Below are 26,576 nucleotides of genomic sequence, written 5' to 3' on the forward strand. Positions count from 1 at the left end.
TCAATGCAATAGAGACTAAGAAAACAATCCAAAGAATCAACGAATCAAAGAGTTGGTTCTTTGAAAGAATAAATAAAATCAATAAGCCCCTACCCAACCTTATTTAAAAAGGGAAGAAAAAGCTCCAATTCATGCAACAAGAAATGAAAAAGGTGAAATCACTACAGACCCAATAGAAATACAGAAGATCATCAACACCTATTTTGAAAAATTCTACTCTCAAAAGTTTGATAACACAGAAGAAATAGACAGCTTCTTAGAAACATATGAAGTACCAAAGCTAGATCAAGTGGATGTAAAACTGTTGAATAACCCACTCTCTGTTAATGAAATTGAAAATGTATTTAAGTCCTTACCTACAAAGAAGAGCCCAAGCCCAGATGGATTCACTGCAGAATTCTACAAGAAATACAAAGAAGACCTAATGCCGACACTCCTCAAACTATTAAATGAAATTGAAAGGAAAGCAATACTTTCTAAGTCATTCCTGGAAACAAATATTACTCTAGTGCCAAAACGTGAGAAAGACCCAACTAAAAAAGAGAACTACAGACCGAGCTCCCTAATGAACACAGATGCAAAAATCCTCAATAAAATATTGGCAAATAGGATGCAGCAAATCATCAAGAAGATTATACACCATGACCAAGTGGGATTCATCCCAGAAATGCAAGGATGGTTCAACATACATAAATCAATAAATGTAATCCACCATATCAACAAAGCCAAAAATAAGAATCACATGATCATTTCTATAGATGTAGAAAAAGCCTTTGATAAGGTCCAACATTTATTCATGATAAGAACTTTACAGAAAATTGAAATAGATTGTTTTTACCTCAATGTAATAAAGGGCTTTATGACAAACCAACAGCCAGCCTCATACTAAATGGCCAAAAATTGACAGCCTTTACTTTAAAGTCAGGCACAAGACAAGGATGTCCTTTATCACCACTCCTATTTAATATAGTACTGGAAGTACTAGCCAGAGCAATTAGGCAAGAGACAGAAATAAAAGTGGTAAAGATAAGAAAAGAAGAAGTTAAATTATCATTGTTTGTGGATGACATGTTACTCTACATAGAAGACACTTTGAACTGCATTGAAAGACTCTTAGATACAATAAATAAATTCAGTCCTGTGGCTGGATACAAAATCAATACTCAGAAATCAATAGCATTCCTATACACGAACAACAAAATCACAGAGAGAGAAATAAGAGAAACTACACTCTTCACATTAGCAAGCAAAAGAATGAAATATTTAGAAATTACTCTTATGAAAGAAGTGCAAGACTTATACAGTGAAAATTATAATACACTGAAAGAAGAAATTGAAGATGATCTCAGAAAATGAAAAGACATCCCTTGCTCATGGATAGGAAGAACAAACATTGTGAAAATGGCGATTCTCCAAAAACTGTTATAGAGGTTCAATGCAATCCCTATAAAAATACCATCAATATACCTTATAGATCTAGAGAAATCACTCCTAAATTTCATCTGGAACCAGAAGAGACCTAGAATCACAAAGGCAATTCTAAGCAGCCAAGATAAAGCAGGAGGCATCACAATCCCTTACTTGAAGTTATACTACAAAGCAACAGTAGTAAAATCAACATGGTATTGGAATCAAAACAGAGCCAAAGATCAAAGGAATAGATTACAAGATACAACCATAACTACATATACACTCAACCACCTTATCTTTGATAAAGGAGCTAAGCAGGTTCACTGGAAGAATGACAGTCTCTTTAATAAATGGTGCTAGAAAAACTGTCTCTCCATTTGCCGAAAACTAAAGCTAGACCCATGTCTATCACCATGTACTAAATTAAAATCTAAATGGGTCAAAGATCTGAATATTAAAACAGAAACACTAAATCTATTGTAAGACAAATTGGGTAGAAACCTTGAAGACATAGGAGTAGGTAGAGAATTCATGAACAGGATTCAAACCGCACCGGAAATATTTCCCAGAATCAATAACTGGGACCCCTTCTTATTAAAAAGTTTCTGCATGTCAAAAGAAATCTCCAGCATAGTGAAAAGAAAACCCACAAACTGGGAAAAGATTTTAGTGAATTCTTTCTCAGACAAGGGACTCTTGTCTAAAACATATAAAGAATTAAAAAAACTCAGACCCCCAAAATGCAAAGATCCAATCCAAAAATGGGCATCTGAGATGAATATGCTCTTCTCAGATGAAGAAATACAAATGGCAAATAAATACATGAAAAAAAAATGTTCATCACCATTGGTCATTAGAGAAATGCAAATTAAAACCATACTGAGATACCATCTCACTCCTGAAAGAATGGCCCGGATCAAGAAAACCAACAACAACAAATGCTGGAGAGGATGTGGGGGAAAAGGAACTTTCCTACACTGTTGGTGGGGGTGTAGACTGGTGCAGCCTTTCTGGAGGTCAGTCTGGAGATTTCTCAAAAACCTGGGATTGGAAGTCCCATTTATTCCAGCTATTCCACTTCTAGGCATATTCCCAGAAGAACTGAAAGCATCATACCACAGTGATATATGTGCACCTATGTTTATAGCAGCACAATTTGTAATTGCCAGATCCTGGAAACAACCTATTTGTCCATCAACTGAGGAATGGATAAAAAGTTGTGGTATTTCTATACAATGGAGTATTATTCAGCTATAAAGAAGGATCACATTGAGATATTTATCAATAAATGGGCACAGCTTGAGACCATACTCATAAGTGAAATAAATCAATCTCGCATGTGTGAATACCGAATAGTTTCCCTAATGTAAATAATGATTCAAATATATAAAAATATGTGGTAATCATGATTCCCTATTATGTGGCCTTGAAGCCTTCTAAAGTTTTCACTTTTTAATTGGAAAGGCTTTATTCTGGGCTTCTTGATATGGAAATATTTGCAGCTATAGTATATGAAGTTCTATTCAAATATTTCAAGGAAAAAGACAAACACTATGGTAACTACTATTAAGTCGGGTTATTTGGTGGTGAAGCACTAGTTTGCTGAAACAGTCATGCTTTGACCTCTTTTGTTATATTGTTATGTCCTGTTTTATTTCAATATCTCCCTTTTTCTTTAAAAAATTACTTAGTTATTTCTTATGTTTGTTTTAATTAAGGGGAAAAATTTAAAAAATTAGCAAGATATATAATATTAACTTTTTTTGATTTCCTATTAACTTGTTTTGAAGTCCTGTAATACTCCCACTATCTTGTTTTGACTGATTAGACTCTGTTCCTTTCTGTATGATAGTATCATGTTTGAGGGTATACGCAAGTACTTTGAAGGCAATAAGATTCACTAATATGCACATTCTGGTTTGATTATTGTCTCCTTTGGAAGTCCTGTAATGTGTACAATGCTTAAGTTTTATTGGTCTTGTTCTCTACTCTTTTGTTCAACTTTATAATATCTAATGAGATAGACAATTCTTTTTAAGGAAACAAGAGACATTGTTGATAACCTTGTACTCTGTTTTACATCGTGTGCTATGTCTATCCTTGGTTTTGACTGACAGCTTTGTTTTGCCATATTTGACTTTATTCTCTCCCCCAAAAATGTAATAAGAACTAAGGAGTAATAAAACCCAAAATGTGTAAATTTTGTTGTAAAAAAGAGAGGGGGAAAAAAGAACTCTAAAGGATACAACAGCAAGTGTGTTTAGGGGTGTTAAATAGCTGACCCTATTAATGTTTTTGGTTTGATCATTGAACACAACTGTTTGCAGTCTCACTGTTTGAATGTCCACTTTGTATGCTTTGATACTGTGATTTGCAACTATCTCTAAGATGATAATATGTAATCTATTAACTGGTGATTTCTTACTTTTTTTTTTGTAGTTCTGTATTACTTGTACCCTTACACCGCTTTGTTTTATTTTGTGTTTCTCTATTTTTCCTTCTAAATAAAATTTTAAAAAAAGATATTAGGATCCTATGATTCCACACAGACTATGAGACTGAGGTGCTGTCCCATGATGTTATCTGAAATAAACCACTTATTTTTTGCAGGATTTGAGTTCCAAAGCAGGCAATTTAAGTCAGCTGAAGGAGGACAGGGGTCCCCATCTGCTAGTAAATGATAATACTTGTTCAAGATTGCATAAACCAGTGTGGTGTCCTTGTCAGGAACAAGACCAATGCAAAGAACCTCTCTGGTCAGCATCTTTATTTTCATCTCACATAATGGGATCAGTGTTTCCCCTTTTTGTTCAGTGATGATTTGCCTATTCTCTGAGTCCCAAATTACACTGAGCCTTTGTGCATATAGAGAAGGACGGGTCAGTGAATAGGCTTTGTTGGGTAAAGGTAAACTATAAAGGGAGTGTAGAACGTGTCTTTAAAAATTTCTTACATAGGTTTTCTTTGTTCTGTCATTCAGATTTGTGGTGATAGACTCAGAATTTCAGTTTAATATTCTCAAGATGTTTGCTCATCAGGAGTGAGAAAGCTAAAGGACTTACTTCATGCCACAGCAGGATTTCTGGATGTCATTTGGAGCCTATCCAGTTAAGAAAGACCAAATCTTTTTCTCTTTCTTCTTACCCCTGTTACCAGCAATCATTCATTTTCCTCCATTTCAGTATCTCAGTCTATTTTAACACTTGATGGTCTTTCTCAAAGAGATAGTACTCACTTTAAATGAAAATACATAGGAAGAAAATGAGAAGTGTCATTTTATAGGCCTTCTTGTATGTTTGCTACTTAAATGTCATGGTTACATAATCAATTTGTTTTCCTCCAGGTACTCTTGTCCTTTCAGTAGCATCTCCTTCACAAAGATCTCTCCTATTTTTCAGGAAGACACCACTAGGGGTACATTTTGTTCATGCTAGCTTGTATCTGTAGCTGTTCATAGGATCCTGAAAGGATGCCTGTGATAGAGGAGTATTGAAATGTGCTAAACAGAAAATGCACAAGGGGACTTTCTTATCTGAGTGCCAGTGTTTTTTGCTTTGAGAGCTTGAATCTGGAAAGACAATACAGATCAATTGAGATGGTAAATTTCAGAACTGGGACACAAGCAAATATGGGGATGCTGTGTGGAACTGCTAGCAATGCCAAGAAAGTAAATTACCACTTAATTGCACTGATCTAGGAGAACACAGCTGTAGCAAAAGTTTCACTGGCTCTCCTGTGTTTGACATTTAAACTTTTATTAAATCTGAGAGACTTGGAAAGATGGTGGTTTGTTTACACATTTGTTTGTTCTTTGCCTTTAAGAAATCTGATAAAAGAGCCTCATTAGTTGCCTGTAGCCCAATTTTCTAGCCTTCAACCATGGATTAAAAGGATTGAGTATGACAGAGGGTAGTGGCTAGCCAGGGGTGCCACAAGCAAGGAAGGTATATTTTCCTATGTAATATATTTATCTGCCTACTCTACTATTCATCTGTCTGTCAGTCTATCTATCAAGAAATATCTTTTGAGACAAAGTCACACCATGTAGTTGAGACTCACTTTGGACTCACGTTGTAGCCCAGGCTGGTCTTGAACTTGTGAGGATCCTTTTGTGTCAGCCTACCAGTGGTACCATTACAGGCATGAACTACCTTGCCAATATTCTGTGGGATATTTGCATAATTTCCTGAAGAGCAACATGCAAGTGGTGCAATGGTTAGCTGCATGCTTCAAAAAAAATACTTCTGGATTTGAAGGCTGGGGTTCCTAGGAATACTAATCCTGACAATTTTGAGACATATTTAGCCAACTTAACTGCTTAATGTTAAGTAAACAGCAAGGAAATGAATCACATCAGAATAAACCATCTCTTTCTGTGATGTGGTATGAAGGAAATGGAAAAAAGCTCTACCTGAGTCCATCATGAGTCAGAGAGCAATAGCAGTGGGTAAGATAATGCATGGCCTTACTAGTAGGGAGCAGGTAGGCAGTACACATCAGATTAAGCATTCTAAAAGAGACACGGGGCTTTTAGAGTGTGACACAGGAAGAGAACATCACTGAGTATAGGAGAGATAATGTGGTATAGGTGAATCACTATGAGTTTGAGGTGACCTAAACTGCAAAGAGAGATCCTATGTCAAAAAATGAAAAATCCCCAAAGTGAAAAGCAAAGGATAGAATGGGGTCCTATGCTTCCCAAAGGGACATGACTCCCGATGCAAATATCTCACATTTTGCTTCACCATTATAATGTAGCACCACCATGTGAGAGCTTTCAATACATGGAGGATGCAAATCAAACCTGAGGAGTTCCTCGGGGAGAGGATCAAGCAGATGCACTGTGGAGAGAATTTGTCTTTCTTTTGCTGTATTTCTTCTTCTGACTCAGCACTTGTGAGCTAACATAGAAATATATTCAACTCTGATATAGCAGTATAGTGAACATTAATTTAAAGGGTCACAGATGGTAAAATTAAGCCATCAACCACTGCACTGCAGGTGCATGGTGGCATAATCTTTCTGCATGTGTTTAGTCTCTGTAGACTATTTAGAGCTATTAAGCAAAGAAAGCAAAAAGATGAGATAAGCATTCACTGGAAAAAATTTTGAGTCATTCAAATATGTTCTTCAATTCACAGGAACAAAACTTGCCAGGTACATTGGGGAGAAAGGACCTACCCTAAGGGGAAAAGGATCTTATGTCATAAAGTTGGATGTGCAGGAAGCCAGAAGTTAGTCACAATATTACAAAGATTGTAGGAAAGTTCTCAGAGAGGTGACTCAGCAGGGTCACCTTAGAAGTCTGGTGTTTCCAAATTGTCTTTTCTTAGAAACCCTGATGCTTTAATTCTTTGATTAACTAGATATTTAATTGATGAATAAATTATTTAAGTAATGAACACTTTTGAGACAGTTTTCTTCTCTGTAGGTATGTCTTCCAATTCAATATATAGACCAGACTGGCCTCAAAATTATACTGATCCTCTTGCCTCAGCCTCCAAAATGCTGGTATTTCATTTCTGTGATACCAGGCCTTGGAAGAAATCTTAATTTTAAATTTGAATGGCAATCAAAATACTTAGAATGCCCTCCAGTTTCTCTAAACTACTCAAAGTACCACTTCTTCAGTAAGGGCTTCTGAATAAAAAACACTTGGTTAGATGATACCCTGAAAATATGGAGTGTACAGAGGAAAAGAAAGGGGGAAGCAGTAGCAATGACTGTATAATATTGTTTTAAAATTAAAGCATAAATGGGATTCTTTTGGGAAAGGAACTGAAAAGGAAATGATTGCTTTAAACCTATGAGTCATATAATATAAATTGTTGGGCCTTCTTTTTTAGTGTTCTGTCAAATTAGGATTATAGAGAAATTTACTTCCTTGATTTGCTTCTTATGGGCTCACTAGCATATTATCTATCCCAGAGTTGCAGAAGGCTGGGCTGTTGGCTCTGGGTTCAGGTAGATTATTGCTTATAAAGGGGAGATACTCAAGTCTGATGTAGGTGACACAAACACACACACACTCACACACACACACACACACACACACACACACAATGATTTACATAGGATGTGGTAATCATTTCCTCATTCATAACTCTGACACTGACTATGACCCCAACATAGGGCAGATAGTCAAGCTTTCTGCATTTGCCCTAATACTGTGTCACCTTAGGCCTTTCTGTGTGGCATCCCATCAACCTCAAAAATCTCTCTCAATAGCCTGATGGGTTTGTTTTTTAACCCTTGTCCTTTTACCTTAGTATACTCAACTACAACCGCATGCTACAAAAGATAGCTTGACAGATCCTAGACAACAAAATGAGGTGCTCTTCCACATGTATGCCCCCTGATAAAAGAAATGATCTGAAATCTATGAAATTAGTGATCACTATACAGAACTGGGCTGCCAGAGGACGTGAGTTCCTGCACACAGGCTGTTGTCATGGGTCAGTTTAAAATCATTACTCCCAATGATCAAGGACCTGCCCAGCTTCCAGCCACACTAGACTAGGCTTGGAGGTTTTGAGACCTGACTAGATAATGCCCAGCAACCTTCTTCAATCAGGGGAGTTGAGGGCACATGAAGTGAGTTCCAGCCCATTGGTCCTTACCAGGGGAGAGCTCTGCACTATCACCCACAGTGGCTAGGTGCTGGCCCAGCTTCCTGGAGCACTGGAGGTAGCACACTAGGTCCTGTCGGCCTGACTGGACCACACTCAGCTACCTCCTTTCAGTCTTGGGAGCTAAGGGCATAGGAGAAAATTTCCAACATGCCCAGAGGAAGCCTTGGAACAACACTTGAAAAACAGAAATATAGGAAAATGAGAAAATGAAAGACCAAAATGCAATCTTAAACCAAGCCCACCCTAAAAAGCATAGTGAAAGACAGTTTAGATACACATAGGAAAAAAATGCTAAGCAAGTCAGACAATTAAACAGAATGGAAAATAAAGATGCAATGGCAGAAAGATAACATATCAACAGTAAACCAATATTTAACAGTTATAACCATTAATTTAAATGGTCTCAACTCACCAATTAAAAGAAACAAACTGGTAGAAACAACATCCAACCCTATATGCTATCTACAAGAATCCCATCTAACCTAAGAGGAAACTCAAAGACTGAAAGTCAAAGGATGGAAAACAATACTTCATGCAATAGGAACCAAAAGAAAAAAGCTGGGGTAGCTACTCTGTTTGCAGACAATGTGAACCTCAAACCAAGAATGATCCTAAGTGATAAAGACGGTCACTACATACTGGTTAGAAGGAAACTTCAAGAGGAGGAGTTATCATTATGCAAGAGTTGCATTCTCATTTACTTTTCTTTTAAACCCCTGATAGGCACCATTTGTGCTAGCTTCTTATGTATTTGATAACTATGTAATGATCCAAATCAACAGGAATTTAATGAGTTTTTTTTTCTGTTGTTGTTGGTTTTTTACTTGAGTTTGCTTTACGCTTAGTACTAGCCTATTTCACTTACCATTGATTGCCTCAGGTTCCTCCAAATTACAGCATAAGTAAAAATTCATTGCTTAATAATAAATACTATATCCAATTTTGGAGGGAGGTTTTCCACTTTTGTTGATGAACATTTGTATTGCTCTTGCCTCTTGAATACTATAAGTAGTGTTAATACAAGAGGAGTGTCCAATTAAGTTTTCCCACACCTTAGCTTTGAATTACTTGGAAGATATTCTCAGAAATTTAGCTGGATGATTCTCTTTCATCCATTTTGAATACTTCGGTGTTGTCTTTCATAATTGCTGCTCTATTTGACCTCCATAGCAGTATTGCACAAGGGTTCTAATTTTTCCAATTTTTGCCAACACTTTGCATTTACTCTGCTGTTTTCCATTTAATTTCAGTTTGGACATGGCCAACCACATAGGCTGGAGGGACTCTGCCACTATAGCTGCTGGTTGAACTTATATGAACTATATGTGTCCTTTTGCACATTTGGTAGTATTTCATATATGATTTATAGAAAGATATCAGTGCTATGGAATTGCAGTAGCACTTTACTGAATCTGTACAACAGATATTAGTCTGATAAATATTTCACCCCATTTCTGGGTTAACTTTTTAAATTTAACCTTTCATTTCCTCTGATATGTATAATATATATATAATAGAGAATCTTTTACTTTTGCCATTGTTGCATGCAACTGTCAAACTCATATGCAAATATCATTACTATATTTTTGGCCTGTGTTTCAATAAGAGAAGCTTTATGATTTCAGGCCTTTCTGGTTTTCTTTTCATGTCACATTTATATGACTTGATTCTCTCTATTATTTTGTGTAGAAAAAACAGCAATAAGAAAGATACAGAATTTCAAAAAGCACATAAAAGGAATTTGACACTGCTTCAGATATTTCATATTGTTATCTTCATAGCAGTTGCTCATATTAAAAGATGTGTTCATTCATAATTGATCTAACAACATAGGCACATAGTATTTTCTTCATAGAAGAGATATCAGTAGTATACTTAGGTTAGCAATCTTGCATATACATTTTATAAATTTATTCATTCTTATCTTTTTCTGTCACTCATCCAGTTCTTCTTTACTTTTGGACCATTTCTTAGGACCACTTTTATATTAGGGCTTGGTATCTCTGGAGATGGTTGATAGAGATTTACTTTTCCACTAGAGAGACAATATGATATTCACAATGTGGGTCCAGTTTCTTTCATTTATGATTATAGACTCTGATTGCATCCATTTTGCAATAAGAGCTTTGAGTTTACTCTTCTCTAAAGCAGAGTAACACTCCATTATATACAAATGCCAGGTATTTTAATCCAATCATTTATTAATGGGCATTTGTGTTGTTTTGTAAATTTATCTATCACAAATTGTGCTGCTGTGAACAGCGGTGTACAAGTATCATTGTGGTGTGATGTTTCTAATTCATATGAGAAAATAACAAGAAAGGGAATTGTTATGGATTAAGAACTAGTGGTCAACTTAACACCAGCTGGATTATATCAGCATGGCACTGAGCAAAGATGCTCCACCAGAAGAAAGTTGCCAGGATAACTAGGTGAAGAATAAGGGAGGTGTTAAGATGTTGAGGCATTAATGCATTGTAGCATGGTGGCACTGTAGGTTCTTCTACATGTTGCTGTTTAAGCCGTTGGTTCTCCTGGAGAAGCTCTGTTCCTCACATCAAGCATTTCTTCATGAAGTGTGCTGCTTGGTCTCCAGGATGGGCTCATCATGCTGGCTTCATGACACATACCCAACTGTGCTTGTTGTTGGAGGGTCTTGTGGCCTCCATGTCGCTGAGGATGGCTGTGGTGATTTTCAGGACAGCCCTGGTCTTTGTTGTGAGTGTGACTTCTCAGCTCCAGTGTAGAACCCTCATCCTACCAGCTAAGCTCCTTCACCTCACTGGCATGGACTTTCTGGTTTCCACTGCTGACGTTTGGGCCTTCCCTGCTCAGATCCATAAAAGAGACTGGTGTGAGTCCTTGTTGGCTCTGGACTTCCAGTTGGACTCTTGGGAGGCATTGTCATGAGCTCTGGGTTTTTATCTGGACTTGAGTGGGACATTACTGTGGGATTTAGGCTCTTGACTAAATAATCTATGTGTTTGGTGTTGTGGATAGATTTCCTGCATTTTCTTGTGTTAACGCCGTGACCATTATAAAAATAATATTATAAACTCAATGCCCTGATTCTAATTGTTCTCTGCGTACAACCCCTAACTACAACAAGAATAGTGGGATATAAAATAGTAACAAATCCTGGAGAGTTTATGGGGGAAAGAACATAGATAGATTAGAACATAGAGAGAACATAGATTCCTAAAAAATGCACTGATTTGCACAATGACAGTGTCTGTCTACATGCCTACCAATGGTTTTAAATGTTGTTCTTTCCCCCATAAGCTCTCCAGGATTTGTTACTATTTTATTTCTTGAGAATTGCCACTTATTCTTAGGTCAGACTAAACCTAGTATCAGTTTTTTTTTTAATATATTTTGATCAATGATGTAGAACATTGCTTTCAGAGACATTTCAAATTTGAATTTCTTCATCTTCATAGTATGTCTTTATCTCCAATGCTCTTTTGTGACTAGGACTTTTTTTTATTTAAGGAGAATAAGGAAAAAAACAGAAGAAGGGTACAAGTAATACAAAATTTAAAAACTAAACAGTAAGAAATCACAAGTTAATAGATTATGAATTCTCATTTTAGAAATAGTTGTTCAAGTTACAAACTTGAAACAGATAAAGTGGACTTTCAAACAGTGAGAGTGCAAACAGTTTTGTTCAGTGATCCAAAAAAAAAAACACTTAGTAATATGGTTATCTATTTTACACACTTAAACATACATGCAGTTATAACCTTTAGAGCATTTTCTTTTCTTTTCTTTTGTACAATGACAATTACACATTTTGGGTTTTATTACTCTCAGTTCTTATTACTTTTTTTGAAGAGAGTAAAACCAAATGCAACATTTCAGAACAGAGTCAGTCAAATCAAAAGGATGGACATAATAGATAATGTAAAAACAAAAGGTGATCAACAATGGTTACCATACTGCCTCTTATATTTTAAGAAGAATTGACAATTATAATAAAATTGAACTAAGAAGTAAAGAATAAAACCAAAGCATTGGAGACATTACAGCATTTTAAACGAAAATTAATAGTCAACTGGAATGGGTGTCATAATTATTCTTATTGTCTTCACAGTTATACCTATACTTTCGAACTTGGTACTATCAAGCAAAGCAGAATAGAGGAAAATCAGTCAAAACAAGATGGTGAGGGCAATAGAGGATTTCAAATCAAGTTAATAGGAAATCAAAGTAGGTTACTATAATGTATCCTGCTACTTTTTATTCATTTTTCCCTTAATTAAAAATATAAAATGAAAAAAGTAAATAATTTAAAAAGGGGGGATTGCGATGAAAGAGGACATAACAACACAACAGTGCAGGTCAAATCATAACCATTTAAGCAAAATAGTGTTTCACCACAAGATATCCTGACATAGAAATAGTTACCATAGTATCTCTTTCCTTGAAATCTATGAGTATAACTTCTTGTACTGTAGCACCAAACATATCAAGACACTATAAAACCATTCAAGAGGATGACATTATTACAGGGTATTTAGAACTAATTGACAGAAAATGAACAATGGTTTCTATATGAACTCCTTGTCTATAAAAGTTTTTGCTTATATTATCATATATAATAAAATCCACTAAGATACAACGTTTTAAGACCAATGGAGACAGAAAAATACACATTTGATGGGACTTCTAAACAAGATGATACTAAATCAGTGCTAGCTATTATGATGTCTTATTTTCTCCAAAATTGCTATTTCTACCTTCTGATCTTCTCTGCCTCATTTCTGTTGAGCTCTTTTTCTGTCATTTGTTGTCAGTTTGTCTTCTCCATTTCTTTCTCTGCTCCATTCATTGTGGCCTCTCTGCCACTATTTCTGGCATCTTGGTACTTTCCATTTTAGCCTATCCTGCAGTATTCTCTGAAGAGTTGAATTAGTGGTTGCAAATTCCCCTAGTTCCTCTTTATCTTGGAAGCACCTTGTTCTTTCCATCAATTTCTAGGGAAAGTTGTGCAGGATATGTCATTCTTGGCTGGAGGTTATTATCTTTCAAAGCTTGAATTATTCCCCCCCCCCCACACACACTCTTTGTGATTTGATGGTTTGTGCTGAGAAGTCTGCTGTAATTGTAAGTGATCTGTTTCTTGTCTCTGGTGGCTTTTAATATTCTGTTCTTATATTGGATTTCTGGAATTTTGATTATTATATACCTGAGTGTAGCTCTGTTTGGGATGTAGGTAGCCAGAGTCCTGTATGCCTCATATATCTGAGTATCTTTACCATTTGCCAAGTTAGGGAAATTCTCTTGTATTATTTCTATGAATAGCTTTTGTAGTCCATTTGTTTGTGTCCCCACTTCTTCTCTTATGTTCTTTTTTTTTTTTTTTTTTTTTTGTCTTTTTCCTTTTTATCAGTACCAGGGATTGAACTCATGACTGCCTGCTTGCAAGGCAGGTGCTTATGCCACTGAGCTAAATCCTCAGCCCCTTTTCTTATGTTCTTAATTCTTAAGTTAGAGATCCTCTTATCATCTTCTAGTTTTTGTACTGTTGCTGTTTGTTTTTTTGTTATTTTTAAGAAGTTTTTGATTCATGCTCCCATATTACAATTCTGTCCTCCAGTTCAGATAATCTGTCCTTAGTTTCTTTGAAGCTGTTATGCCAGTTTTTGATAGAATTTTTAGTTTCCTGGTAATCTCTTTGAACCTGCTTTATGTATTCTATGTTTTCTCTACCTTCTCCTTGAAACAATTCTCGCCCTTTTTTTGTTCTTCCATTCCACCCTCTGTTTTTTCTTGGGTGGTTCTTAACATTTCTCTAACTATTCTGCTTATGTCTTGCTTCAGGTCATTAATAACTTCATTCCTGAACTTGTCTATGAGGCTCTGGAGATAACGATTTATGTTTACTGGTGCCGTGTCTACTACTGCATGTTTCTCAGGATTGGGGGCCAAGGACCCTTTCTTGTTGCTCCCTCTTCACATATTCTTTGTTCCTTATATTTAAGCATGTATAGGAAGCCCAGCGTTTGAATTGCACCAGCTAGGTGTTTCCGCCCACCGCAGTGGCACCAGGGAAACACAGACCTGGGTAGCCTATAGTGGGCCCACCCCTCCAGGTCAACCTACCACAGGCTTTGCACAGGCTAGGGTGAACCTCTAGGCACTAGGACCTGGGTTGAGCTAGCCTATTGGGTCTCAGCCTGCAGCGTCTCACAGGCCAGGCACTCCCCACCAATTCTGCTTGAGAGGGGGATATGTGACTGAATAATATCTAGCATACATATATAAATTTATTTATGTTTAACAAAAAATATATAGTTTGCCTTTCTTCTGTTTTTGCCTTTTCCTACCCAGTAGTTCTCCCTTTTGAGCACTTTGTTTCCCTTTCATTGTTATAATACTTAGTGTACATTTTGAAACTTACTACACAATATAGTAAAGAAGCAACTGTTTTCATCTATTTGCTTACTTATTTCTATTCAGCTTATGAGAAGGTGAAGATTCTAAATGACTCACAGGTTAGACTATTACACTTACCCAGTTGTTTCTGGATTTTGGTGAAAAATTAATAGCATAAGTAAAACAATATTTTATGCAATTTTGATCTTTGTGCCTAGAGAAGCTTCTGTTACATGATTTCCAGGACTGTTAAGTTCAAAACATCACTAGCAATATGTGTGAATTCATGATCAGTACCTCCCAACACCAGAGCCAAGAAAGTTAACAAGATATCATTTCCCTAACAATGCATATTAATACTCAGGAGGCATTGTGTGCAAGTAATATACTTATTGTACCTAAGACCAGTGAGCCTTTACAATACACAATATAAAATATACAGCAGAATGCACAGAGAGAGTACTAACAAAAGTGATGGATAACAAACTACATGGCTAGCAGAAAAGGAGAATATATTTCGTGTTTAACAACAGGAAAGTATCCCTGAGTGTTTTTGAGAAAAAGACAGTAAGCCCACAAAAGCTTCTAATGCATATTATGCCACACATACACTAGACCATCTTGCGTTCTTAGCTAGATATCAGGAAAGTATTTATCTTGTGGTGAAAATAGGACACTAATATGCAAATTTCCAGCGGTGAAAGTATAAATGGAGGGCACTGTTTTAGTTCAATGCTGGGGACTTGGAATATTTTTGTGGTGAAATTGAAAATGTCATGTCCTAGCAATGGAGCAATGTTTATAATAGCTAAATCTTGGAAACAAATAAAATGCTCATCAACCATAGAATGGATTCAAAAGATGTGGCATTTTTATATAATGGGATATTCCTCAGCTATAAATATATGATTTTGAAGCTTTTATGGTTAAAAGTAGGCAAATTGAGACTATCCTCATAAGTTAAATAAATCTGTCACAGATTTATAAATATTGCATTTTCTTTCTAAGAAATAAATAATAATAACAAATATGAAAGTTTAATGAGTACAATATGTGTTTAACAATGAAAAGGAAACAAAGTGCTCAAAAGGAAGAACTATGGGTTAGGGAAAGGCAAAAACAGAAGAAAGACAAAGTATATGTTTGTTGTTAAACATAAATAAATTTATGTATGTATGTATTATGGATATTACACTACTAATCTCTCTTAATGCATCAAAAGAAAAGTTTGAGCTGCCATTGTTTAACTGATCAGTTTTGTATGTAGATTTTGTAGGCTGAGGCTTGTTTTTGAGAAAACAATATACAATATGATTACTAGCATTTATTTTCTGATTTTTTCTTTGTTCAAATTCCTAAACACATCTATGTGTGTTTCTTTTTTAAGCAAAAAGAGTTTGTCAGTAAGTAACCAACTTATAGCTTCCTAAAAATTAATTTTAATTTATTTTATGAAATGATATAAATATTTGATTCTTATCTATAATAAGTGATATTTGGTCTTTTGGTAGAAAATGATGGAGTCATAAGGAAAAAAAAGAGTAGACACATTTTGTCTTTTTCTTATCAACACACGATAATCAATATCCATAAACTAAAGGGTCAGAGGAGATTTACTTTACCTCACATTTTCAGTCCATACTCAGGTGACAAAGGCTGGAGCACCAGGCCATTGATGGTGATGAGTACAGTTCTCACAATTTCTTTACTGGCCTGGCTTTGTTCACATCTTCAAGTTTTCTTTAGACACTCTTGGTCTTTACAATGTCCCTGGAGTTCCACTGTGCTTGTGGCTTCACTCTTGAATTCCCAGCCTGGTTTCACATTTGCAATAATCTTCCTGTCTCTGCCTCCCAAATACTGAGAAACAGGGGTTCACTACCATGCTTGACTTCTTCTGCTATATGATCCCCAGCCCCAACATAACTAGAATTACCTTGATGATGATAATGAAAAATTTAAAATTCATTACTTGGAGTCTTTCTCTTAAGTTTCAAGGTTCAGCTCACTAAAGACAACAAAGTAGCCATGTCACATTTCAAAGATTAAACTGCCTTTATAAACTTTAGTTGTGAAGATTTTCTCAAACCCTTCATCTCAGTCCCTGAAGAGTCTCTGCATATTGGTCAACACAAGCACGTTGTCTCCTGCAGCAAAAGGAACATTGGAATTTTCTGCCAAACCAAAACCTCATAAGTGTGGTTTTCTCTGAGTGTCTTTTGGTCAATATTCCTATCTACTTATTTCTGACTAGGATCTCCCTTTAAACTTGGCTCCCAGCATTCTACCATGCTTTGTTTGCAGCATCTTCAAACCTTTTCCATAGTTCTCATCCATGCCAGGTCCAAAGGCTTCTCCAGCATTGGATCATTTGATCAGGTACGCTCTAAACAGGAATCATGCTTCTTTGATTTAAAAATCAGTTTTATTTCCTTTTTCTCTGGTAGAACACAGTATTCACCATCAAAATATCCATAGATTTTTATTTTGGCTCACAGTTTATAGAGCTTTCAGCCCATGGTTAAGCCTGAGCAGCATGGTATCGAGACATACCATGACAACAAACAGCTCATGGTGTGGTAGCACAATACAGTGGAAAGAGGAAGGAGGGGGATATTGCTTTTCATTTCACAGCCCCAGTGATCTATATCCTTCAACAAGGCTTCTCCTCCCATGCATTACCTTCTTCTGTAAAGACGACAGTGCACTAACTCACTGATGAGCACACACACCCACAGTTCAGTCATCCCCTAAATCTCACATATGGTAACATGGAGTAGTGAGGGGTTCCCCTTAATATAAATCATAACATAAGACAACAGCTGAAATACCCAATGTGTATACTGAAACCAGTCCAAAACAAACAAAAAAAGAAAGAAAGAAAGAACCAAAAACAAAGGATGATTATTTTGCAGAGATGGAAAAAGGTTTTGATTTCTTAGTAAAGTAACAGCTTAAAGTTAGAAAATGCTACTAGGAATTACCCTGAATATATCAATATATAAACAGCAAAGTTGAATTACAGATCTCAACAAGGATTGTCACCAAGGTCTTGGTTAGAACCTAAAAGTTACTAGAGGCCAGTATAGGCAATTAAGTCTTTGTTTGCTCTTTTTTCTTTTATTTATTTTATTTAAAGAGAAAAACAAAACTAAACAAAGCAAAAACAGTAACAGGCTAGAAGTAATACACAATTTCAAGAGAAAAAAATCAGTAAGAATTCACTAGTTAATAGATCACACATAGTACCAGGGATCAAACTCACAACCACCTGCTTGCAAGGCAGGTGTTTATGCCACTGAGCTAAATCCCCAGCCCCTGCAATTAAAGCTTTGAATGGGATGAACTGCAAATAGGAGTAGTGAAAATGTGCTCCAGTAAACACAAATGCTTTGAAGTTGTGTAAAGACTATGTGCAGAGAATAAATTCATGAATATCATCAACCATAATGTATGTCTTGTATTATTTTTCAAATTTTAACATAATACTACTTCTCTAAGGAAAAATAAATAAATTAAATGCTACTCAATAAATAAAAGATCCCACTAAACTGAACACAAAGATGAGTAATTAAAGATAAAAGCTAGTTTTAATGCTTTGATTTAAAGCACAAAGTACAAATATTGGTACCGGCTTTTAAAACTTTAATAAATGCTAACAGTTTTCCTATATACAACAATGCCATATAGTGACTTTTATTCAAATTGCATTCAAGATATTATAAATGTGGACCAGCCTAGGTGTCAAATATGTGAAAGTAATGTAGCACACTTAAGCCAAATCAAAGCACTGTAAAACATCTAGAGCTAAGGAAGAATGTGCTACATTAGAGCAGGTATATAGTGTGTATTCATATTTTGTGATTTTATTTCCTTCACACCATCCTACACAAAGGCTCCTCACTGATTTGCTACATTGGTTTCAGAAACTATAAAATGTTTTCTGTCTCTGAGCTCTGCTTTTGTTCTTGGCTTTTGTTATCACTTTTTATTAAGAAGAGTTTGTTTACTTGGGAAAGGATAGTAAATTTTCCTATGGTGTGGGCAATAAGTGACACATTAAATGACTAGTATGGTAATAGTCTGTCATTGAAATAAAATGAAATCTTAGTACTCTTAAAACATATTTTTTTCCATTTAGGTAATAGAGGAAAAAAATGTTATACCCCACAGCAATTAGGAAAGGTGCTGGAATAGAGGTATATAAATGATGTGTATTTGCATTTGATTTTTTTATTTATCCATATTTTACACACAGATGTAATACCTAAATATTGCATGTGGGTTGTAATACCTAAATGTTACTTGTATCCTCTTTTTTCAGGCCCTACCCTCTTCTACATTTGCTCTTGTGCTTCCAAATATAATAATAGTAATAAGTAGAAATAATAACAATAGTAGTAGTAGTAATACATACATCTCAGAGTTTCCCAAGTTCTTATTCATTACTGGTTTTTACTTTTATGTTGCATATTCATAAAGAAAATTCATGTGATATATGTAATGTTATATGGTTATATTTAATTCATTTTGCCAGTAAGTTGAAAATCTGCATCACATTACTAAGGATGACTTGAAGTCATTCCCTTTAACACATAACTGCTTCTTTTATAATGTGGAATAATTTTTATGGTGTGCAGTATAAATGCATAATTACTGGGAATCTATACCCTAGCTATTATTAATTGTGCTGCTATAAGCAATAGCACATAGATGAGAGAATATGATGACTTCCACTTCTTGGGTGGTGTCCAGCACAGGTATGGCATATTGAAATAAATTCAAAAAATAATCTACCATAGTCTCAAGCTTCATGGATCCTAGTCTGTTCAAACTGGAAATCTACAGCAAGCAACACCAACCAGGAACACACACAAATACATGGAGATTACATAATATATTTTAATGTCATTTTTACTTAAAAATGGAAAAAATAAAAACAAGGATGCAGAATTTCAAAATCAAATAAAAGGAGATTAACGTTGATTAGTATATTGCAAATTAGTATATTGCAAAGTAATTTACTTGAAGGTGGGCAGAGAGAACCAGAGAGATCTGACTTTGGCTGCCAGGCACTGCATCCAGAAAGGATCTTTCTGATGGGCTCTAAGTGCAGGCAGAAAGAAACAGACAGATCTGCCTCTGCCTACCAGGCACTGACACCAGAAAGCCTTTCGTATGAGTACACACACAGGCAGAGAGAGTCAGACAGATGCAACTCTACCTGCCAGGTCCCGCAACCCAAAGACACTTTCTTATGGGTTTATGCAGCACAAGCAGAGAGAGCCAGAAAAATGCATTTTGGCCTGCTGCACACTGCCATTATAAGGCCGTATCTTATGGGTACACAGCATGAGCAAAGACAGCCAGACAGATCCACATCTGCCTGCTGGGGTCTGCCACCATAAAACCATTTCCTATGGAAACACAGTATAAGCAGTGATAGGCAGAAAGATCTGGCTCTGCTAGACATGTCCCACTTCTGGAAAGCCCTTTCCTGCAGACCAGTTTGGGCAAAAAGACCCAGATTGATCTGCAACTGCCTGTCAGGTACCTACTGCCAGTAGGAAGACATTTCCTGCTGGTGCACATTACAGGCATAGAAAGCAAGACAGATGCACCATTGCTTGCTGGGTGCTGTCACCAAAAGGCCCCTTCCTGTTGTGACCAGTACATGTAGAGAGAACCAGCACATGCTTCTCAGTATGCAGGAAGCTGCCACTGGAAGGCTCCATCCTGCAGGTGGCCAGCAAGAGGAGAGATACATAGACAAGCAAGCCTGTACACCTGTATGCCACCATTGGAAGTACTTGGTTCCTTTGGGCAGCACCACCCAATAGCAGAATCAGAAAAATACATCCCTATATGTCTTCCACCATTGAGGGACTCCCAGTATAGACACACAGGCTGAGAGAAGCATCCATAACTCAACACAATTGTGATCATTAGGGAATCCACAGTTTAGCTGCATGTGGGGAAGCATGATCCTTGACCTGCTGCTTCTCTGTAAATCTGGAATTAGTGGAACCCAAGTGGCTGTTGCATCCTCCTATACTGTGGAGCAGAGGCTAACGTGGGAAGTGCCTTGACCCTAGAACCAGCTTGTTGGGAGGAACCCAAGAGAATAACGCGATAAAGGAGCAAAAGGCAATCTGAGACCTAAGTACACATGGAACAAGTCAGGGAAGGAGGCATGCAAGAAAATGGAAGTTACAGACCTGAAATATCTGAGAGGATAGCAACTGAAGCAAGGAAACAAATTCATGAGATTATTTTTTAAATTTCTTTTTAAATTCATGAGATTATAAAAGTAGTTAAATCAGAAATCATGTCTTATGTAAAAGAATTCACAAACATACGATAAAAGTTGTTCAGCAGCTCTAAAGAAAGCATGGATAAAGAAAGAAGAGCATAGAAAAATGATGGAAAACTTGAATGAATACAGAAAGAAATGAAAATGCATAAAACTGATTCAAAGAGAAATCCAGGAAATTCAATTTCAATTAAATGATATCAAAACCACATTAAGGAGATTGAAGGTAGACTTTCAAACCTTGAAGATAGGGTTGCAGCTAGTGATTATGAAAGGAAAGACCTCATAAAAATAACATGACATAAGAAATAACAAATAAGCGCGCCTGGCCACAGGTCTGCAGAGGAGGAGCTGGGCAGATCTGGGGTGCCCTCACTGGCCTCTCTGCGTGTCTGGAGGACTCTGGATTTCTGCGCCCAGACTGCTGGAGTTCCCTCAGGCTTCCAGGTGCAGTGAAGGAGAGAGGTGGGTTTAAGGCTTCCACATCAGCCTCCCCATTCCCGGCTTCATTTGGAGACCTGCTGAGCTCCTGATAGGTGGGCTGGCCCACACTACCAGCCTAGCCCAGCCTGTTTAGCTGCCACGCCTGGCCATAGGTCTGCAGAGGAGGAGCTGGGCAGATCTGGGGTGCCCTCACTGGCCTCTCTGCGTGTCTGGAGGACTCTGGATTTCTGCGCCCAGACTGCTGGAGTTCCCTCAGGCTTCCAGGTGCAGTGAAGGAGAGAGGTGGGTTTAAGGCTTCCACATCAGCCTCCCCATTCCCGGCTTCATTTGGAGACCTGCTGAGCTCCCAATAGGTGGGCTGGCCCACACTACCAGCCTAGCCCAGCCTGTTTAGCTGCCGCGCCTGGCCACAGGTCTGCAGAGGAGGAGCTGGGCAGATCTGGGGTGCACTCACTGGCCTCTCTGCGTGTCTGGAGGACTCTGGATTTCTGCGCCCAGACTGCTGGAGTTCCCTCAGGCTTCCAGGTGCAGTGAAGGAGAGAGGTGGGTTTAAGGCTTCCACATCAGCCTCCCCATTCCCGGCTTCATTTGGAGACCTGCTGAGCTCCCAATAGGTGGGCTGGCCCACACTACCAGCCTAGCCCAGCCTGTTTAGCTGCCGCGCCTGGCCACAGGTCTGCAGAGGAGGAGCTGGGCAGATCTGGGGTGCACTCACTGGCCTCTCTGCATGTCTGGAGGACTCTGGATTTCTGCGCCCAGACTGCTGGAGTTCCCTCAGGCTTCCAGGTGCAGTGAAGGAGAGAGGTGGGTTTAAGGCTTCCACATCAGCCTCCCCATTCCCGGCTTCATTTGGAGACCTGCTGAGCTCCTGATAGGTGGGCTGGCCCACACTACCAGCCTAGCCCAGCCTGTTTAGCTGCCGCGCCTGGCCACAGGTCTGCAGAGGAGGAGCTGGGCAGATCTGGGGTGCCCTCACTGGCCTCTCTGCATGTCTGGAGGACTGTGGATATCTCTGCAACCAGGGAGGGTCCACAGGTTCCTGAAGCACTGCGGCCTGTGGTGAGTACCCTAACCCGGCTGCGATTGAAGAACTGTGGAGCTTCCAAGGGGCAGGTGGGCGCACAGTGTCCCTGAGGCCCAGCTTGTCTGGAACTATGGAGTTCTGAGCAGGCAGAGGAGGGCCACTGGTTCTGTAGGCCTAATGGCTTGGAGTAGCGCGGCGCCAGAGTCCCAGTAGCTCCAAACATAGAAGGGGATTTTCAACAGATCCTGAGGAAGCTTTCAAGTAACACTTGAAACACAGAAATATAGGAAAATGACAAAACGAAAGACCAAATTACAACCTCAAACCTCCAGCCCATCTCAAGAAACCCTAGGAGCGATGTATATAGAAGAAAATATATCCCATCCACCTCATATATTGGACACAATAGCCACTGAAATTGACAAGCAACTCCAGGAAGCTTTAAAGAAATTCAAACTCGAAATAATCTCCCAGATAAAAGAAGAAATGATAAAAGAAATGAAAGAGATTCTAAATATATCTAAAGAAAACACAGATAAAAAATTGGAGGAACTAAACAAAAAGATAGAATCCCTAGACAAGCAGTATAAGAAACAAACAGAATACATAATGCAGATGCACAGAGATATACAGGAAATAAAAAACTCCACTGAAAGTTGTAAAAACCGCCTTAATGAAAGTGAAGATAGAATTTCAGACCTTGAAGACAGGATTGCAGCTAGTGAACAGGAAAGGAAAGATCTTTTGAAAATAACAAGGAACCAGGAAACAACAATTCAACAACTGCAAGACGATGCAAAGAAGAATAACATAAGAATGATAGGGATTAATGAAAGAGAGGGAGACAACATGAAGGATGTCAGGAGGATATTTAGAGAAGTAATAGCTGAAAATTTCCCAAGCATGAGATCAGAAACTGACATTAGGATCAGTGAAGCATATAGAACTCCAAACAGTCATAACCAAAATAAAACTACACCCAGACATATAATAGTCACCATCCCAGAAATCCAACACAAGAATAGATTATTAAAAGCTGTCAGAGAGAAAAGACAAATCACTTATAAAGGAAAACCTATCAGAATCACAGCAGACTTCTCAGCACAAACGATAAAGTCAAGAAGAGCATGGAGTGAAGTATTCCAGATCCTAAAGCAAAATGATCTCCAACCAAGACTGATATATCCTGCAAAACTATCATTCAAAATAGATGGTGCAATACGATACTTCCATGACAAAGAACAGCTGAAGAACTTCATGAACACCAAACCAACCCTGCAAAAAATATTGAAAGACAGTTTAGATACACAAAGGAAAAAACCACTAAGCAAAGCAAATAATTAAACAGAACCGAAAGATAAAGATGCAACAGCAGAGAGATGACATTCCTACAATTAACCAGCATTTAACAGTAATAACCATTAATGTAAATGGTCTCAATGCACCAATCAAAAGAAACAGACTAGCAGAATGGATCAAGAAACAAAATCCAACCATATGCTGTTTACAGGAAACCCATCTAACCCAGAAAGATACTCACAGACTGAAAGTCAAAGGATGGAAAACAATTCTTCATGCAGCAGGAATCCAAAAAAAGGCAGGAGTAGCCATTCTGTTTGCAGACAATGTGAACTTTGAACCAACAATGACCATAAAGGACAAAGAAGGTCACTACATACTCGTAAGGGGAAAACTCCAAGAGGAAGAGATAACTATCTTAAATATATACGCACCAAACTCCAGAGCACCCAGTTATATAAAACAATTATTAACAGAAATGAAAACTCAAATTATCAGTAACACAATTGTAACAGGAGACCTTAATACACCACTGACACCAAGGGACAGATCAACCAGACAGAAAATGAGCAAAGAAATAACAGAACTGAATCACTCCTGTGAAGAAATGGGTTTGATAGACATATACAGAATGTTCCACCCAACAACATCAGAATACACATTCTTCTCAGCAGTACATGGATCATTTTCTAAAATAGACCATATATTAGCTCACAGAACATATTTAAGCAAATGCAAAAGAGTTGAAATCATCCCTTGCATATTATCAGATCATAGCGCTCTGAAATTAGAAATTAATGACAAAGGATACTGCAAAAATTCCGCAAACACATGGAAACTAAATAACACACTCTTGAGTAATCAGTGGGTCACAGAAGAAATTAAAGAAGAAATTAAACAATACCTAAAAGAAAATGAAAATGCAGATACAACTTACCGGAATCTGTGGGATGCAATGAAAGCCGTTCTGAGAGGAAAATTTATTGCACTGAGTTCCCACATCAGGAAAACAGAACGAATACAAGTAAATAACTTGATGCTACACCTCAAACAGCTAGAAAAAGAAGAGCAAGTCAAGCCCAAAGCCAAAAGAAGAGAGGAAATTATAAGAATCAGAGCAGAAATCAATGCAATAGAGACTAAGAAAACAATCCAAAGAATCAATGATACAAAGAGTTGGTTCTTTGAAAGAATAAATAAAATCGATAAGCCCCTAGCCAACCTTATTAAAAAAAGGAAAGAAAAAGCTCAAATTCATGCAATAAGAAATGAAAAAGGAGAAATCACTACAGACCCAATAGAAATACAGAGGATCATCAACACCTATTTCGAAAACCTCTACTCTCAAAAGTTTGATAACACAGAAGAAATAGACAGATTCTTAGAAGCATATGAAGTACCAAAGCTAGATCAAGAGGATATAAAACTGTTGAATAACCCAATCTCTGCTAATGAAATTGAGAATGTAATTGGGTCCTTGCCCACCAAGAAGAGCCCATGCCCAGATGGATTCACTGCAGAATTCTACAAGAAATATAAAGAAGACCTATTGCCGACACTCCTCAAACTATTCAATGAAATTGAAAGGGAAGCAATCCTTCCTAAGTCACTCCTGGAAGCAAATATTACTCTAGTACCAAAACCTGAGAAAGACCCAAGTATAAAAGAGAACTATAGACCGATCTCCCTAATGAACACAGATGCAAAAATCCTCAATAAAATATTGGCAAATAGGATCCAGCAAATCATCAAGAAGATTATACACCATGACCAGGTGGGATTCATCCCAGGAATGCAAGGATGGTTCAACATACGCAAATCAATAAATGTAATCCACCATATCAATAAAGCCAAAAATAAGAATCACATGATCATCTCTATAGATGCAGAAAAAGCCTTCGATGAGGTCCAACACTTATTCATGATAAGAACTTTACAGAAAATTGGAATAAATGGTCTTTACCTCAATATAATAAAGGCCATTTATGACAAACCAACAGCCAGCATCACACTAAATGGCCAAAAATTGAAAGCCTTTACTTTAAAATCGGGTACAAGACAAGGATGTCCTTTATCACCACTCCTATTTAATATAGTACTGGAAGTACTAGCCAGAGCAATTAGGCAAGAAAGAGAAATAAAAGGGGTAAAGATAGGAAAACAAGAAGTTAAATTATCATTGTTTGCAGATGACATGATACTCTACATAGAAGACCCCCTAAACTCCATTGAAATACTCTTAGATACAATAAATAAATTCAGTAATGTGGCTGGATATAAAATCAATACTCAGAAATCAATAGCATTCCTATACACGAACAACAAAATTACAGAGAGGGCAATAAGAGACTATTCACATTAGCAAGCAAAAAAATGAAATATTTAGGAATTACTCTTACGAAAGAAGTGAAAGACTTATACAGTGAAAATTATAATACACTGAAAAAGGAAATTGAAGATGATCTCAGAAAATGGAAAGACATCCCTTGCTCATGGATAGGAAGAACAAACATTGTGAAAATGGCCATTCTCCCAAAACTGTTATACAGATTCAATGCAATCCCAATAGAAATACCATCAACATACCTTATAGATCTAGAGAAATCACTCCTAAATTTCATCTGGAACCAGAAGAGACCTAGAATCGCAAAGGCAATTCTAAGCAGCAAAGACAAAGCAGGAGGCATCACAATCCCTGACTTGAAGTTATACTACAAAGCAACAGTAGTAAAATCAACATGGTATTGGAATCAAAACAGAGCTGAAGATCAGTGGAATAGATTAGAAGATACAACCACAACTACGAACACACTCAACCACCTTATTTTTGATAAAGGAGCCAAGCAGGTTCACTGGAAGAACGACAGTCTCTTTAATAAATGGTGCTGGAAAAATTGGCTCTCCATTTGCTGAAAACTAAAGCTAGACCCATGTCTATCACCATGTACTAAATTAAAATGTAAATGGGTCAAAGATCTGAATATTAAAACAGAAACACTAAATCTATTGGAAGACAAAATAGGTAGAAACCTTGGAGACATAGGAGTAGGTAAAGAATTCATGAGCAGGACTCAAA

This window comes from Cavia porcellus, unplaced genomic scaffold, assembly GCF_034190915.1.
Source record: "Cavia porcellus strain 051 isolate PalLab524CR breed Dunkin Hartley unplaced genomic scaffold, mCavPor4.1 scaffold_61, whole genome shotgun sequence".
Lineage (NCBI taxonomy): Eukaryota > Metazoa > Chordata > Mammalia > Rodentia > Caviidae > Cavia > Cavia porcellus.